General features: G+C 36.7%; 1 protein-coding gene and 1 long non-coding RNA gene across 2 annotated transcripts in view; one reads left to right on the top strand and one right to left on the bottom strand.

The window, feature by feature from the left end:
* Positions 1-17,073, bottom strand: part of SOX1 (SRY-box transcription factor 1) — a 486,872-nt gene that overhangs the window by 123,687 nt on the left and 346,112 nt on the right. The window lies entirely within an intron of this gene.
* LOC117666311 (uncharacterized) lies at positions 504-10,872 on the top strand. Its single transcript, XR_015734552.1, has 2 exons — positions 504-2,311; positions 6,816-10,872. It is a non-coding gene; the product is annotated as an uncharacterized LOC117666311 (long non-coding RNA).

Here is a 17,073-nt window from a genome sequence, read left to right on the forward strand (position 1 = left end):
TTGCCCCACCACAACCTTCCATTTGTACAAACTCAAGCTCGCCCTTGACAAAAAAGGCCGCTTCCCTCCTCCAACTGCGGCTGTTCCTTGCCCAAACGCGCACGGCTTGAATCCAAGCCCAATCTCCACAAACGATTGATGGGGGTGGGGTGGGTGGTTAAATTCCGACGCGCCACGTTTCTTTGCCGCCCGGTCGATTTTGATGCCAGGGCTCCGGCTCCAGGGTCAGCCTGCACGAAAAGCCTCGGAAGACGAGTAACTCGCCCTCTTTCCGCATCTCCCACTTTTGGCATGCTGGCAACCTTGACATTAGTATCTAACGCGGCTCGGGAAGAGCCAAGCTGTTTAGCCAATGATCTTTTCTGGAAAATGCAAAAGTAGAAAACGAACTGGGCGAACATCGGCTGAGTTTTTTTTTTTTTTAAAAGCAAGCGCCGCTTTACACCAGTAAACGCGGTGTTTGGATTCTCACGTTAAAAGAAGAAACTTTTTTTTTTCTTCAGAATTTCTAGCAGGCTGAAAGCTCGGGAAGGGCGAGAGCGGGAGAGGCGGCAAAGGAAGGCCTGGAGACGGAGCGATCGAAAGCAAAACTCGAGCTCATTACCTGCACACCGCGCAGCTTCTCGGGACTCCAGATGCGAGACCTCTCGATTTTGAAGATAAACACATTTTTTTTTCCAAATATTCCTTTTTAATTTTGCCCAAAAGAGAAAGGAAAAAAGAAAAAAAAAGCTTTAATGTCAGTTGATCAACATCTTTTTCCTGAGCTTAAATAACAAAAATAAAAAACACACACATAGTAAATGTTTAGTGCAACTTCTCCAGTGCCATAACTTCCCCAGCCTGCCCAAGCCTCTTTAGCAATGGAGTGGTTTATTTAATTTGCCAGTATAATAGAAGCTGCTGAATGAGAGACAGAGAATGCAGTGTGGTAAAAAAAGAAACAAAGGCTAAAAGTACCACTATTTTGATTCCCTTTTAAAAATTACTTCCAAAGTGTGGTATCTATTGTGAAGAATAATGCTGAACAAAGCACAGTGTCTTGGCAATATTCACAGGGCTCATTCATACAGCCGATTCTGTCCCTACATTCAGAGGTAGAATACACTTATAAATGATGCATTGGAAGGACTATGGTTTCCATTGTGTTCCCAGTGTAAACAAAAAGACAGACAGAAGCTGAGTGGCATATGGGCAACGAGGCTGCAGTTTATTCAGTCATTCCAAAAGTATTGTGAAGGTAAAATGTAATGCTTCCCTCCCAGCTCCAAAAATGGGGAAAATCAGTCTCCTAAATAAAAGTTTGCTTAATTTCTTTATTATTTTCAAGTTACATAAAATCTGTACACATGTACAATTTAGAGCAACAACCCATGGGTAGATCTTTCAAAAAGGTGGATGAATTGAAAATTACAACAGCTCTATCCTACAAGAGGAAGGGTCTCAAGAGATTGATTGTTAGTGCTCTGTAATGATTGGGTCTCCCAGGAATAGGTTTCTGGGAACCAATAGGCATTTGAATCCTTGTTTTATTCTAGAGCAGTGTTCTTCAATCTTGGCGACTTTAACTCCCAGAAGTCCCTACACAGCCGCACTATCCTAAATACTTTCCCTAGTTAAACCCTGGAATTTTTGTTGGAAGATAGGACCTACAGTTGGATCAAACATAGATAATTATTCCCACCTTAATCAAATGCCCAGTCATCATAGCTACCAGTATTTTGCTGGAAGCAGCTTCTCATATTTGATCCCAGAAACAATGCGTTTGCTCTTGGTTGTGTCTGTAATGGAATCAAATTATCTTTTTTGTGCCTTTTTTTCAGGTGAAACTTGTGTTCCTTACTTTAAAAATGCTCAAATTTCAAATAATTAAAATTTTCAATCCTAAATGTAAACAAAACATGTTTTTTCTAAAGGAACCCCCCCCAAATATCTGTTTATACATATCGATTTTGGGGGTTGGAATTATGAAGTCTGAATTTCCCCCATTGGCATTTAATATATAGATTGTTTAAACTTTGTTACGTTTATAAATAAAGTCTAATGGGTTGAAAATTTGACACCCAATTATCACACACTATAAATCTTTTTTTAGAATAAAACATTTGTACCTTAGTCAAGTGTACCTTGTACCTTTCAAGAAGATATAGTTGTAAAACTACCGTGTTTTCCCGAAAATAAGACCAGGTTTTATTATCTTTTGTCTTATTTTTTTTCCATGTACAGGAGGCCTACTTCTGCTTGCTCGCGGTGGGGCAGGAGGCCACGCAGTGCACCAGTGCCGCCGTCAAGAGGTGGGGAGATGCAAGAGGTGAGCAACCAGACTGAATGGACAGGTGGCCAGCTGTGCAGGCTCTTAAGTAGGGCTTATTTTTGGGGTAGTGCTTATGTTAGGTGCACATGTAAAAACATGCCAGGCTTATTTTTGGGGTAGGTCTTATTTTCAGAGAAACAGGGCAGTTATGTTGCCAGAGGAAAACAGTACATTGTACTTTCTTGTACAATGTACAGAAGAATTGTACATTCTTCTGTGTGTCTACTCAAAAGGAAATTCTACTGAATTAATAACAGCTGACATCCAGGTGATGGCATAAACTTGTAGTCAGCTGTCTCTATATGTAGCAAACAGTGAACGACTTACTATACTGGCATGTGGCTTTCAGCCTGCCAATTGAAAACTTTTTTTCCATATGTAGGTTGCTTTAAACAAGATACAGGTAGGTAGACCTGTAGATACACACAAATATTGTTACCATAACTGAGCTGTAACAATCTAATGACATCTCTTTGCTGCCAACTAGTGGGCAGCTGGATTTTTGTAGCCTGGATATGATTAAAGGTAGCAGAAAAATGTGAAACGGACACCAACCAATGAGATTTCCTTCACTTGAGACCTGCTGAAATGGTACATTCCATTCATATTAGTATCAATGGAGTTTGCCTATAAGTAGTCCCCTAAAGGTACCAAATCCCTGCTAATTAGCCTGAGAAATGTATGACAATTAATAATGGGACTTGGATGATAAAGGAAATGGGATACAAAGTAGTGATGAGTCTAAATGTAACCCCAAATACCTAATAGTCATTCAAGGTTGTGATTGAAACTACTGGAGCTTGCAAGTGAATGCAGGGACATTAAGCCATCAGGGACAGATACTTTGAGAAAAGCTTTTTATACATACAGCACTTATAATTTCACATCATAGAGAACTGAGCTTGCCTTTTACTATTAATGAATGATATCCAAGTGCTCCATTATTTGTTGCACTCTCTGCATTAGTCAAGGCTTAAAAACTCACGTTTATTCTGTTTGTCAAAAGAATTGAGAATGACTGTATATAAAAGTGTGCTTCTGTCCACTTTCTTATATGGAAGTGAGAGTTTGGTATGTCAGGAGAAAGATAAAGGCAAGTTCAATGATGTGACAATGGGTTACTTAAGAAATGTATGTGTGGTAAAACAAGAAGAGAGATGATCAAGAATAGTGATGGGTAATGAATGAATATGAATGCAAAAATGAGTGACTCATGCAAAAAAATTGTTGAGATGGCTTACGGAAGTCCAAATTAAGAACAGATATATGAAGAAAAAAAGAAAGAAAAAATGGATTTAAGGAAAGGAAAACCAAGAAAGTGATTAGATGGAATTGATGAATGTTTGAAAAAGACAGAAATGAGAAGTTTAAAGGACATAAGGTATGAATTAATGTATGGATGTGATGGAAGCAAGAATGGCTTTCAAGGATATAAACCTATGGACAGGCATGGTGAATAATATTGGGATAAATTAGGTTTCATTTTCTTTTTATCCATTTAGAAACTTGATGCTCAATTTTTATTATCTCTTTTAATCATTAAACATGAAACTCAGTCAACTGAACATTTTAAAAAAATTACAAATACCATTGACTGGTGCTTATGGTTGGTAAGGGTTGCTGCCAGTATCCTAGGTATCAACCAAGTATCCTCTTAAAATATACAATGTTATGAGTAGCACAATTTTTTGCAGTTCCGCTGGTGTTATTGCAGGAAGCTGCAATTTCTTGATGTGTTTTGTAAAATTCTTGGACATGGTACCAAGTGCCCCATGACAATGGGTATCACTCTTATATGTTTCATCCATAACTGTGTAGTTTCAATGGCCAAGTCGTGATATTTCATCATTTTTTCCAGTTCTTTTTCTTCAACTCTGGCGTCTCCTGGTACAGCAATATCAATAAATTGTACGCTTTGGCCCTTGAAACCATGATATCTGGCGTGTTGTGTTCCAAATGACAATCTGTCTGTATTTGAAAGTCCCACAAGTTCTTCACCTTCTCATTTTTGACAACTCTTTCTTTTTTAAAAAAGTTTTTTATTAAATATACAGTTAAAAACATTGGACATAGTGCGACTTTTCTGGTTCAAACATTTCCATCAAACAAAATTTGTTTGATTTTCGACAACTCTTTCCACGTTATGTTCCCATAACTTTTTGGATACAGGTAAGTCGTATTTTTTACATAATGACCAGTGGATTAATTTAGCAACTGGGTCATGTCTAGCTTTGTAATCAATTTGTGCGATTTTGCTGCACTCACATATTAAATGTGAAACAGTTTCAACTTTGTCATTGCAAAGTCGGCAGTTTGGATTGTCAGTGGATTTTTGTATCTTCGCCTTCATGGCATTAGTTTGTAGTGCTTGTTCTTGAGCAGCAAGTATTAAACCTTCTGTTTCTTTCTTGATGGTTCCATCTTAAGCCATACCCATGTCAAGTTGTTATCACATTTTCCTTCAATGTTTTTCAAGTGCTGGCCTTGTAAACTTTTGGTTTTCCATCCATTTAATCTGTCATCCAGCTGTTCTTCCTTATATTCTGCCTTTGTTTCTGTTGTTTTTATAATGTTTTCCATTTTCACAGCCTGTAGCAATTTTTCTGTACTTTGATTTCCATAGTCATTCAAACTTCATTTTTCTTCTTCTACAGTTTGATGGATTTGCAATAGCCCTTGGCCCCCTATTCTTCTTGGCAGGTACAACCTGTCAATGTTACTTCGTGGATGTAAAGTGTGATACATATTCAAAAGTTTGTGCATTTTCTGGTTCAAGCTTTCCAGTTCAGCCAAAGTCCAGTTGATGATTCCAGCTGAGTAGAGTATCACTGGAACTGCCCGTGTATTAATGGCTTTAATTATGTTTCCAGCATTCAGCTTTGATTTTAATTTTTTGCAGACCCTCCAAATATATTCCTTTTGCGTTGACTCTTTGACTTTTCCATTCAAGATGTTATCTGCTTCCAGTATGCCTATGTATATGCTAAGTAGCCATCCTTTGCTAATGCTTTCACAATGCTTCCATTTCCCAGTTCTATTCTTTCTATTCTCTTTATTTTTCCTCGCTGCATGGATAATATAGCACTTTTTCAAGTCCAAAGTTCATTTTGATGTCGCTGCTGAACAGTTGAACTGTGTTGAGTATTGATTCAAGTTCAGTGTGGCTTTTTGCATACATTTTTAAGTCATCTATGTACAGTAGATGGTTTATCTACTGTACTGTCATGGTGGCTTGAGATTTGGATGCCAGTTTTGTGTTTCATAGGATTATTGTCAGTAGAATTAATGTGATGTTGAATAGTAGTGGTGATGATGACAGCAACCCGTATCAGCCATTAGCACAAGTCAATGGTATTTGTGACACATTTTTAAATGTTCAGTTGACTGAGTTTCATGTTTAATGAATAAAAGAGTTAATAATTTTATACTAATAAATTAATACAGTATTAATAATAAAGTGGATTTGTCATTTTTGTCCACCTATCTAGTCCTTCCCAAGGATTTGGCATAGCAGATGTTGTTGTTTAATAATATTAAAAGTATTGTTGCAGGATATAAGCATAATTATCAAGTCTTCTGGCTTAAGTCATTGACAGGATTTGGATTTCTTGATCGTTCACATACAGTATTAAGTTTTAGATTTTTCACCTAGTATTTGTATTCACAACTTATGTTATTTCACACATTATAGGAGGCAAGAAAGAGATAAAGGGAGAACGATGTCCCACATATATACAGAATATTGAATTATATCCAGGCACAATTATGTTTATATTTTACATATGCAAAGATTTATATATAATCATGAAAAGTAATGTGATTATTTTTAAACTCTGACTATTCACTTTTTGTCTGCTCTGGAGTGTTTTTTTAGGGTTACTGGAACTAGATCTGGGCTGTAAAAATCCAGATCACCAATAGACAACTGCAAAGAGATATGTAGGTTTGCTGCCACACTTTGGTAGCCTTTGTTTTCAGAAAGTGCACCAGTTGAAGGGGATTGCTACATTACTTTCTCATCATCATCATCATGATTTTTAGATTGTTTGAAGCTATTTATCTCTTTAGCTGGAAATAGGTCAGGCAACAGTGCATATTTCACTTTTGTTATGATTATAATGGCTGGTTGGTTTTTACATTTAAGAGTTTTTTTCTTTGAAAGTTGTTCTTGTAGATATGATCTAGATATTATTTCTTAAATGAATCAAAATCTGACTGCTAGAACTCTAAATAGTGAAATAAAGTAATTAACCCAGATCAATTGTTTCATGATGATTTAATGCAGGAGGCAGAAGTGATAAGAACAAGTTGAGAAGAAATTTTTGGATGGAATAATCATTTGAATCCCCAAAGCCTCTTTCAATTAATGTTGAGAAGATATAAAAAAAATACACATTTAAGGTTAGGATAATATTTAAAAGCTAATATGTCCAAGACATCATTTAAGTGCAACTCTTAGCTGCAAATATGTTTTACTGAACATAATGTCTCTTTCTATCAGGTAAACACTACTACCATTGGGCTGGATGGCTGAAATTTATACAAAATTCATACTTATGTGGAGAAAGTTCTATGAAAAGCACAGAAATTACGTGTTATTAATCATACATTCACTGTGTGCATTTCATTGTACATGATCACATGAAGATCATGTGACCCAGAAGTAATTAATGTAATGGTAGGAAAATGTCTTAATGAAAACCTGAAATAAACAAGAATTTATTCACATTGTGAGAATAATAAAATATTAGAAAACATGACTTCAAGTAACATACAGATACTCCTTGATTTACAACCATTAGTTTAATGACTGTCAAAGTTACAATGACACTGAAACAAGTGACTTATGACATTTACGACCATTGCAGCATCTCCACATTCGCATGATCAAAATTTGGATGCTTGGCAACTGGCATGTATTTATTATGGCTGACATGATCACCTTTTGCAGCCTTCTGACAAGCAAAGTCAAAGAGAAAGCCAGATTCACTTCACAACCATGTTACTGATTTAACTACAGCAGTGATTCACTTAACAAATATGGCAAGAAAGGTTGTAAAATGGGGCAAAACTCACTTAACAACTGTCTTGCTAAGCAATGGAAATTTTGGGCTCAATTTTGATTGCAAGTCAAGGATTACCTGTATCTGAATACTCTGAATTTAATGTAAGTATCTATATTGTACTATGACTTTGGATATTGATAGTAATTTTTATGATCTAATGTCTTAAGAGCAGTCACTAAAAATTATAACATGGGCTCCATGCAAATTAATATCTGGAGGTTAAAGATAATAAATTATAAAAAGAATTCATAATTAATAAAAAAATTCAGCATGCAATGAATACAGTATATGTACTTAAAAATTATAACGGGACATTTAATTATTCATTTAGAACATTTGTATGGCTACCTCCTCATTCTCAGTGACTCTGGGCAGCTTAAAAATAGAATCTTTCTCTACTAGTTTTCATTCAATCCTCACTGTGTTGATAAAAGTCCTTGCCTTGCAAAATTGGATTCTCTAGGTTGTAGCCTCTATCTTACATTTGTAGTATCTTCCTAAGCAAAGAGTTTATGCTCATTGGTTAAGTGCCATTTTTTTCATGACAGTGATAACTCCATGACCAAAATATATCTGTAGTCACAACCTCCTAAAAAGAAGTAATTAAACCTGAAAATAAAGCAATGATCAAGCAATACACAAGGTCTTTTCTCATTAATACTTTAATATACCAGCTACCCCTCATTATGGAAGATAAAAAGAACTGCCATCATAAATGAGGTTGTTTAGTCTTTGGCTGTGTTCATAGTACCATGCTAACCAAATGCATTGTTCTCATGGATTGTTTGGTCTGATCAAATGTTTGTTTATTTCTAATGTCCTAATATTCTGAACATCCTGCCTCAATTTTATGAATAACTCTCTCCCCAAATTTAAAATTTGTTTTTGATTAAACAAAACAAAACTGATTACTATATCTTACCTATTTTAACTTCTGATTTTTTATTGTATGTCTATACATGGTTGGTTCTAGTTCAGGGGTGGGTTCTAAATTTTTTTACTACCGGTTCTGTGGGCATGGTTTATTTTGTGGGTATGGCTTGATGGTCATGTGACAATTCTTTAAGATTTAGCAGAGGTACTGGTCTACCAGGCTTTTAACTGCTTGCAGAGCTGTCTACTCATTTGTTTTTGCAGGCACCGGTCTACTCATTTGTTTTTGGAGGCACTGGTCTACCCATTTATTTTTGCAGGCACCGGTCTACTCATTTGTTTTTGGAGGCACTGGTCTACCCATTTATTTTTGCAGGCACCGGTCTACTCATTTGTTTTCTTTTAACACTGATCAGCTGTAGGGCGGCCCTTTGAAGCCCCGCGGCAAGAGTTTAAACAATTTTTTCCCCTCTAGCCGATCAGCTGGGACTCAGGAGGCAGCAATAGATTGGGGATGGGGCCAAATAAAAGGTAAGAATAATGCAGTGGGGGCGGGGGGACAGAACCGGTTCGGTGATTTCATATTGTCACCGCTACCGGCTCAGCGGAACCAGGAGGAACCCACCACTGGTCTAGTTTGAATAAGAAATATTTAAAAATACTAAAAGAGAAATATTTCAATAAATAACTTATTGTAAATGATCCATCAGAGAGAAATGTTGAAAAACTGATGGTATTATTCTTTGTGCCTGTCATTGTGTCATTTAAATGTCTGTCTTGAGAAGAAAATTCTTCTCAAGAAAATTCCTATCAGAAATCTGCAGTGTCTTTTTGTAGAAGACATTTGGGGAACAGTGGGCTGGCCTGGCCTTAGCTTTAGGTAGACTTTTTTTTTTAATGCTCAAATGACTTTCCACAAAATCCTGGTGGCAGTGGCAGAATCACCCCCTCTCCACATTTATATTCTTGATTGTCCAATAAATTTCTTTCATGCATGGAAACAGGACTACATTGTGACCTAAGCTAAACTTTGTAAATTACTTGTTACAGGTATAGCCGAAGATACTGCAATACTACAGTAAGATATAATTATCAATTCCTAAGTATGGAATGAATAGTATTGCTGCACTCAGAAAAATCTATTTAAACAGCCCAGTGTGACTGCACAACTTTTATTCTTGAAATAAAGATTCATATAGCACCTTATAAATGAAGACATTAATTGCTATATACATTTTCATAGTGCTGAACTATTTAGTTAGTGAATTGGGTGTGTTTATTTACATGCAGTAATGCAGCAGCATTCAGTTGAGTAGTTGGTGGTTAGAATTTAAGCATGGGTGGTCTGGTTAGTAGTTAGCTAGGAACATGAGAGTTAAACAGGGCCAGGCTTGGTTAGTGTTGAATGGAAGACAACCAGGGAATTTTAGGGTTGTAAACTAAACTGACAACTCAAAAATGTGTCAGAAGAAAACAATTTTTATGTCAAAAATATTGCATGGCTATTTCTATATAATCATTTGGAATCCAACTTGATTCAATTTTACTCTGTTCAGCTTCCCATTTCAGAGACATCATGTGTAAAGTTACTATTATACAAGGTAACTCCATGGGCCTGACAAAGTAACATCTAGAAGATGAGTAATATGAGCTTATGTTGCAGGAAATGTGTTATTTCCAATTACATTTTTTGTTGCATCAGAATAATATTCTACTCTTAAATCCATTACACAGAAATATTCCTACTGAGTTCAGTGAAGCTCAGCATGTCTATGATCCTATACTACAAAGTAGTCTAACCCTCCTCTTCTTACAGCAAATGCATCATCTGCACAGATAATCTGGCATTTCAAACAACTTCATACTTAAACCCTGCCAGTTAGATCTTTCAGGGTTAATTGATTATTGTTACCACCATACTGTCTGAAAAGATCAGAGTGCTTACATATTCTCATTAATCCTTTGCTGCTTAGTGAGAAGATGTAAGGCTACATTACTTTGCATTTAACTGTTTCCAGGCCTAGTTTCCCCACCCCCTTGTCCTTATAATGATAAGGCTTTGCACTAATACCAAAAATGCTTATGATTAAAAAGACTAAACTGAAATAAAAGTGAACCCATAAAGATCATGAACAAGAACATGACAAAAAAACAACCACCAACCCAAACCGAGTCTAAATTTGAAAAGGAAAACCCAGTAATGAATCAGAATTCCAGCTCTTTCTTAAAGCTGACATTTAGCATTTTTTTCACTAAAAGCCCGTCAGCATTCAACAATGCTGCTTAGGGGTGTTCTAGCAGAGATGAGCTTTATCAGCAATTGCATATTTGTTATTGACATCATTCTTTTCAGTGGCCTAGATGGCACAATAGGGGATTAACGTGCATGCAAGGTAGGAAGACAACTCAGTTGAAAAACAGAACCTGGTCAAATGTCAGGGTTTGTTTTATTTGTATGTGTGTGTATTTGCTTGACAGCTGTTCTTACAGAGAAACGTATATACTGTACTTGCTCAAAACCTATTTATTTATAAGAGATTGTCCATGGTGTTTTTTTCCCTTAGGTTCTGTAGCAACTGATTTTTTTTTTCATGAAATAAAATAAGTAACATGACTCTACTTTTTCTTCTCTTTTGATCTATTGGTTCTCATGTGGAAGTTTCTGTTATTTTTTTTTTTAATGTCAAACTTTTTTTCCTCTTTTTTGTCTCTTACTGTTACAATTGTAACCTGCTTTTTCTCCAAAGCATAATGCTTCGAAGTAATTTAGGCCAAAAGGAATTTGTCCAAAAGTTACCCAGTAGTAGAATAATTATCAGGAACAGTGGATTGTTACTGGAATGGCAACACTGTTCAAGTTGCACATTTATTCTCCATGCTGTTCAGCACAACCATGCCTCGATGACTCTCTCCATGCTGTCAGCTCTGTACTGATTGGCTTTTCCACTCATTCACCCAGAAAGCAACCACAAAGAGAAGAATAATTATGTCCCTCTCAGAGCTTCCTAGCAGAGCAACATGTTTTCACAGCATGCTAGTCACTATACCACACTGTCAGAATTGAAAAATGTGATTAAATATTGAATCTAAGACTGAGGACAAAGCTTGTAGTTTAGCTATTCTGTATGAAATGATGTAAAAACAAACATGTTGGTGAACAGCATACTGGCTTGTATAGCTACTTATCCTGCTAATAGTAAATCTTGATTAAGATAACTTTGCTTAGACCAACCAGCTCCTCTAAAATAGCAGCGAATCCAAGCACATGACAGCATAGAATCCAGTGCTTACAGCAGATCATATTGCAGGTCTTTCCCAATAGCTACTTTGATAATCAGAGAAGTGAAGACTTCTCTGAGATTTTCTAATCCAACCTTCTAACAATGTAAAAAATTCCCTGCTACAGCATCTCTTGCAGAGAACCAGTTTAGTGTAATGGTTAAGGTATCATGCTAGAAACTGAGCGACTGTAGGTTCTACCTTAAGCACAAAGGGAACTGAGTGACCTTGGCCAGTCTCTCACTCAGTTTTAGGAAAACAGTGGAATCCTCTCTATGAGGGAGATGGACAGTTAAGAAGTTTGATATATAAAACAAACAACCAAATAACTACAACGATCTAACACAAATAGATTTCACAGAAGATAATGTTGAAAAGGCACTACGCAGACTAAAGCCATCTCTATCTATCAGACCTGATGGACTATGTGCATACTTCTTAAAAAAGCTTTCCACTGCTATAGCAGAACCCCTAAGCATAATCTTTGAAAAATCCTTCAGAACCAGCTCCCTACCAAAACTGTGGTCACTAGCCATGGTCATCCCTATCTTCAAAAAGGGAGACCCCAGCCTAGTTGAAAATTACAGACCAATCTCTTTATGTTGTGTCACCTGCAAAGTCATGGAATCAATCATTAACTATTCTATTACCCTCCACATAGAAACAAACAACCTATTCTCTAATAAACAATTTGGTTTCAGAAAAAAATTACCCTGTAATCTACAACTTCTACACTGCAAAAACATATGGACTACAAATCTCGATCAGGGCAAAGCAATAGATGCAATTTACATAGACTTCTATAAAGCCTTTGATTCAGTGGTACATGACAAACTACTTCTAAAACTAAAATCCTATGGCATCTCCGGACCCCTACATAATTGGATAGCTGCATTCCTATCAAACAGACAAGTGGTCAAAATAGGGGAGCACCCTATCAAATCTTGCATCTGTTAATAATGGTGTCCCCCAAGGCAGCATTCCAGGACCAACACTCTTCATACCATATATAAATGACCTTTGCGATCATATTATAAGTAACTGAGTTCTCTTCGCTGATATAATGATGTATTTAACACCACCGACAATGCTGCTACCCTTCAAAAAGACATTGACTTTGTGTCAGAATGGTCAAACAATTGGCAACTCCAAATCTCAACCAACAAATGTCTTACAAATGACTGTCTTACACATCAGCAAAAAGAACCAGAACACAAAATACAAGCTGAGTGGACACGTCCTTGTAGATGACCCTCACTCTGTCAAGGACCTTGGAGTACTCATATCTAATGATCTAAGTGCCAAAGCCCACTGTAACAACATCGCCAAAAAAGCATTAAGAGTTGTAAACCTAATCTTGTAGCTTCTTCTCCGGTAATATCACACTACTAACCAGAGTATACAAAACATTTGCTAGACCAATTCTCAAATACAGCTCATCTGCCTGGAACCCGCACTGCATATCGGACATTAATACAATTGAACGTATCCAGAAATATTTCACAAGAAGAGTCCTCCATTCTTCTGCTCGCAACGAAATACCTTATGCCACCAGACTTGAAATTCTGGGCTTAGAAAACTTAGAACTACGCCGCCTTTGGTATGACCTAAGCATAGCTCATAAAATTATCTGATACAATGTCCTACCTGTCAATGACTACTTCAGCTTCAACCACAACAATACACAAGCACACAATAGATACAAACTTAAAGTGAACCACTCCAAACTCGATTGCAGAAAATATGACTTCAGCAACAGAGTGGTCAATGCCTAGAATGCACTACCTGACTCTGTGGTCTCATCCCAAAACTCCCAAAATTTTAACCTAAGACTGTCTGCTGTTGACCTCACACCATTCCTAAGAGATCTGTAAGGGATCTGCATAAGCGCACCAGTGTGCCTACCATCCCTGTCCTAATGTTTCCTCTATTTATATCTATTTTATGTATCCAATCCATGCTTATACTTATATATATTACCTAATAACGTTCTTGACAAATAAAATTAAAAAAAAAACAAAAAACAACCAAGCAAGTCACTTCTGAACAATCTTGCCAAGAAAACTGCAGGGACTAGTCTAAGTAGTCACCAGGAGTCAACACTGATTCAAAGGTACATACAGAGAGCATGTCTTACAGAGGTTTCTATTTCAAAATCAGTAAGATCATAGGTTTTAAATATATGAGCAACAAAATTAAACATTTACTCCTTCACTGCTTATTTTTCAGGATCACAGATGCTAAGATTAGCCAGCAATGTACTTCTGCAACCAAATGCATAAATTTGATACCTAAAAAGGCAATTCATAAAGGTTTTAATTTCCCAGTTGCCTTTATTGCTTTCCTGAAAGTGGCCATTCTCAAACAATTACCATTAAAGTGCCAAATTATAATTTATCAAGCTATGTCATTTCTGGATTATATAAAAATAATGATGTTTAACTTCAAATAGATTTCTACTTATTTTAATGAAAGTGAGGTCATGTATATGTACATTCATTATTTACTAATGCGAAGTTAGAAAGATCCGTGGATTATCTAAATATGCCAACACTAAAATCAGCAAATTAATTTAACCACCATCATTGCAACTAATGATACTCAATATTTCCTTCTGTCAACAGGTTCAGCTTGAATTGGTTTTTTCTGATGAATTTCAGACAAAATGGGTAGGGAGAGGAAAAGCAATATCATATAGAAAAATTGTGGAAATCAACATTTAAAGAGATGTAAATTAAAATACATGTGACATGCCCAATTAGTATAGAAATACTTGAGAAATATGTGCATCTTCAGGGTTTGCTTGCATCCATGTGGCAGGTATTATTGCCCTTTACACAATTATTTAAATCCTGAAGGAATTCTCAGTGTCAGGGTATGTCAATGTACTGTTATTAGACAAGTTTAATTAGGATCTACCCTGCTGCTCCTAACACGTATTTAATTAACTTCTAGGCAGGTTAATTAGCTTTTAGATTGGGGCTGATTTTCTGTCTCACCTTCTGTTGACACTTAGTCTCGAGACTGCTTTACTGACAATGTAATGGATAGTATCTTTGGAAACGTTGGTATCAAGCCTGATTAGTCTAATAATAATTTTAAAAAGATAAAAGACAAAATAATGACTGTCAGGTCGTGGTCCGAGTGTGCCAGGAAAGGCCATTGCTCATGCAAGTAGGCATAAGAGCTAGGAAGAAAGAGGGAGGAAAAGAACAATTTGACCTTATGTGTGTCAGGAAAACAAATAATTGGACAAGGTGTGTGTATATGTGTTGAGGAAGGGAGAAAGAAAGTGTGAGATATATTGTTCACCATTAAACTGAACTTAGCAAATTACTGTAAGATTTTGTAGTTAGGACCATTTTGTAAATATCTTGCAATTAGTCTGCTTTTGTGCTATATTAGCCAAATGAAGGGTCCCCACCCCATAAATCTTAATTGTAAGAAACAATCTGTTTTTAATATCTCATCAGCAAATTAAAATTTTGGGATAAAAGAGAATACAGCATTAAAGAAGATGACAAAAAATACGAACTTGATCAAACTGGTTGCTATTTTAACCCTTTGAGGACCTCAGAAAGTGTAGTGGAATTCAAAGAGTGTATCTTTTGATCTGCTGTGTTCAGTTCTTTTAGCCATTCTTGACATATCATTAAAATTAATGGCATTGCATTCAGTGACACAGTTAGGCAAAAATTTGGGACTAGGAGGTGGGAGCACTGAGGAGCTTTTGCAAAACCTTTTCCCTGTCATTAGGATAAAAGGCTTGTAATTTTCTTTCATTTTAAAAGCATGATTTTTTCCCCAGTCTTAATTTTTGCAGAGAACTCCAGGTGTGTATGCCTCCTTTAGTTACAGCATTCAGCAATATTGGTCCAAAACATTAACAACCAACAAAGTATTGCTGCTTGGATTTAGCATATTATAGGAGAACAGCTGTCTTAGTCTACGACAGCAAAAAATCAGGAGGAGTCTGAGAGCACCTTTTCTGACTAACACATTTTATTAAAGGCATGAGTTTTTGCCAGCTGCAGTTCCCCTCATCAGATACAATAAATTTATGCCTTTTAATAAAATGTTAGTTTGAAAAGGTGCTACTAGACTTGTTTTAATTTTTGGATTTAGCATATTATAACTGTAAACAATGAAAGGAAGCTTTCCTTGCCTCCCTTTATTTAGGATAAGATTCATAGTAAAATTGCTTTCCTGTCTCAAATACCACAGCAGCAATTTTTCTTGAAAGTACAACGGCTACTTAGTTTGCATATGCTGAATAAATATAGCTAGCCTATGATGTGCTTTCAAGAGTCAGCACAAGGTATGTATACAGAGTCTTTGCTCATGAATGTTTCAGTCATTAGTAGTTGCGTGATTTTATAAGCAGAACAAACAAACAAACAAACAAATAAAATGTGACACAAATTCTTCACTTTGCTGAATAAAAAGAACCCCCATCATAAAGTGTTTTTTAGACCATGATACTGCTAATCAAATATGTCATCTTAATAGGTTGTGTGCCAACATTTTCAGGCCAGAAATGGATAGTTGTCTAATCCCAGTGGTCTTCTGGGTGCGATTCAAGGTGTTGGTTACCACCTTTAAAGCGCTCCATGGCATAGGACCCGGGTACCTTCGAGACCGTCTTCTGCCACCAATAGCCTCCCACCGGCCAGTCCGTTCCCACAGAGAGGGTCTCCTCAGGGTGCCATTGGCCAAGTTATGTCGGCTGGCGACACCCAGGGGGAGGGCCTTCTCTGTGGGAGCCCCAGCCCTGTGGAATGAACTGCCCCTGGAAATATGTAAGATCTCCGACCTCTGGGTGTTTCGCTGCGCACTGAAGACCCTGTTGTTCCGCCAGGCTGGCCTATCAACATAATAATTTTAAATTGGGGTATTTTAAAATTCTGGGGTTTTAAATTGAGCTAACTCTATTTAATCATTTTAATTTTTAACTGCTGTTTTGTCTTGTGTTTTTAAATAGGCTGTACACTGCCCTGAGTCCTTCGGGAGAAGGGCGGTATAGAAATAAAATTATTATTATTATTATTATTATTATTATTATTATTATTATTATTATTATTATTATTATTATTATTATTATTATTATTATTATTAATATTAATATTAATCAATGATTAATACACACACACACACACACACACACACACACACACACACACACACACACATATATATATATATATATATATATATATATATATATATATATATATATATATATATATAAGTTTCTCCCCCATCAAATCCTAGCTGCCTCCTACCTTCCACGATCTCCAAAGTTTCTCCCCCCATCAAATCCTAGCTGCCTCCTGCCTTCCACGATCTCCAAAGTTTCTCCCCTCACTGAGTGCCTCCTGCCTTCCTGCCTTCGGTGCCTCCTCCGATCTTTGCAATTTCTCCCCCCATCGTATCCTAGCTTTCTCCTGCTTTCCTGCCACGGAGAGGCATCTGCAGAGGGTGGAACCTGCAGAGATCGGGGAAGGCCCTGCCCCCGTGCATGCGCGGCAGAGACCTGAAGAC

This window comes from Pantherophis guttatus, chromosome 5 (genome assembly GCF_059756535.1).
Source record: "Pantherophis guttatus breed Tessera chromosome 5, ASM5975653v1, whole genome shotgun sequence".
NCBI lineage: Eukaryota > Metazoa > Chordata > Lepidosauria > Squamata > Colubridae > Pantherophis > Pantherophis guttatus.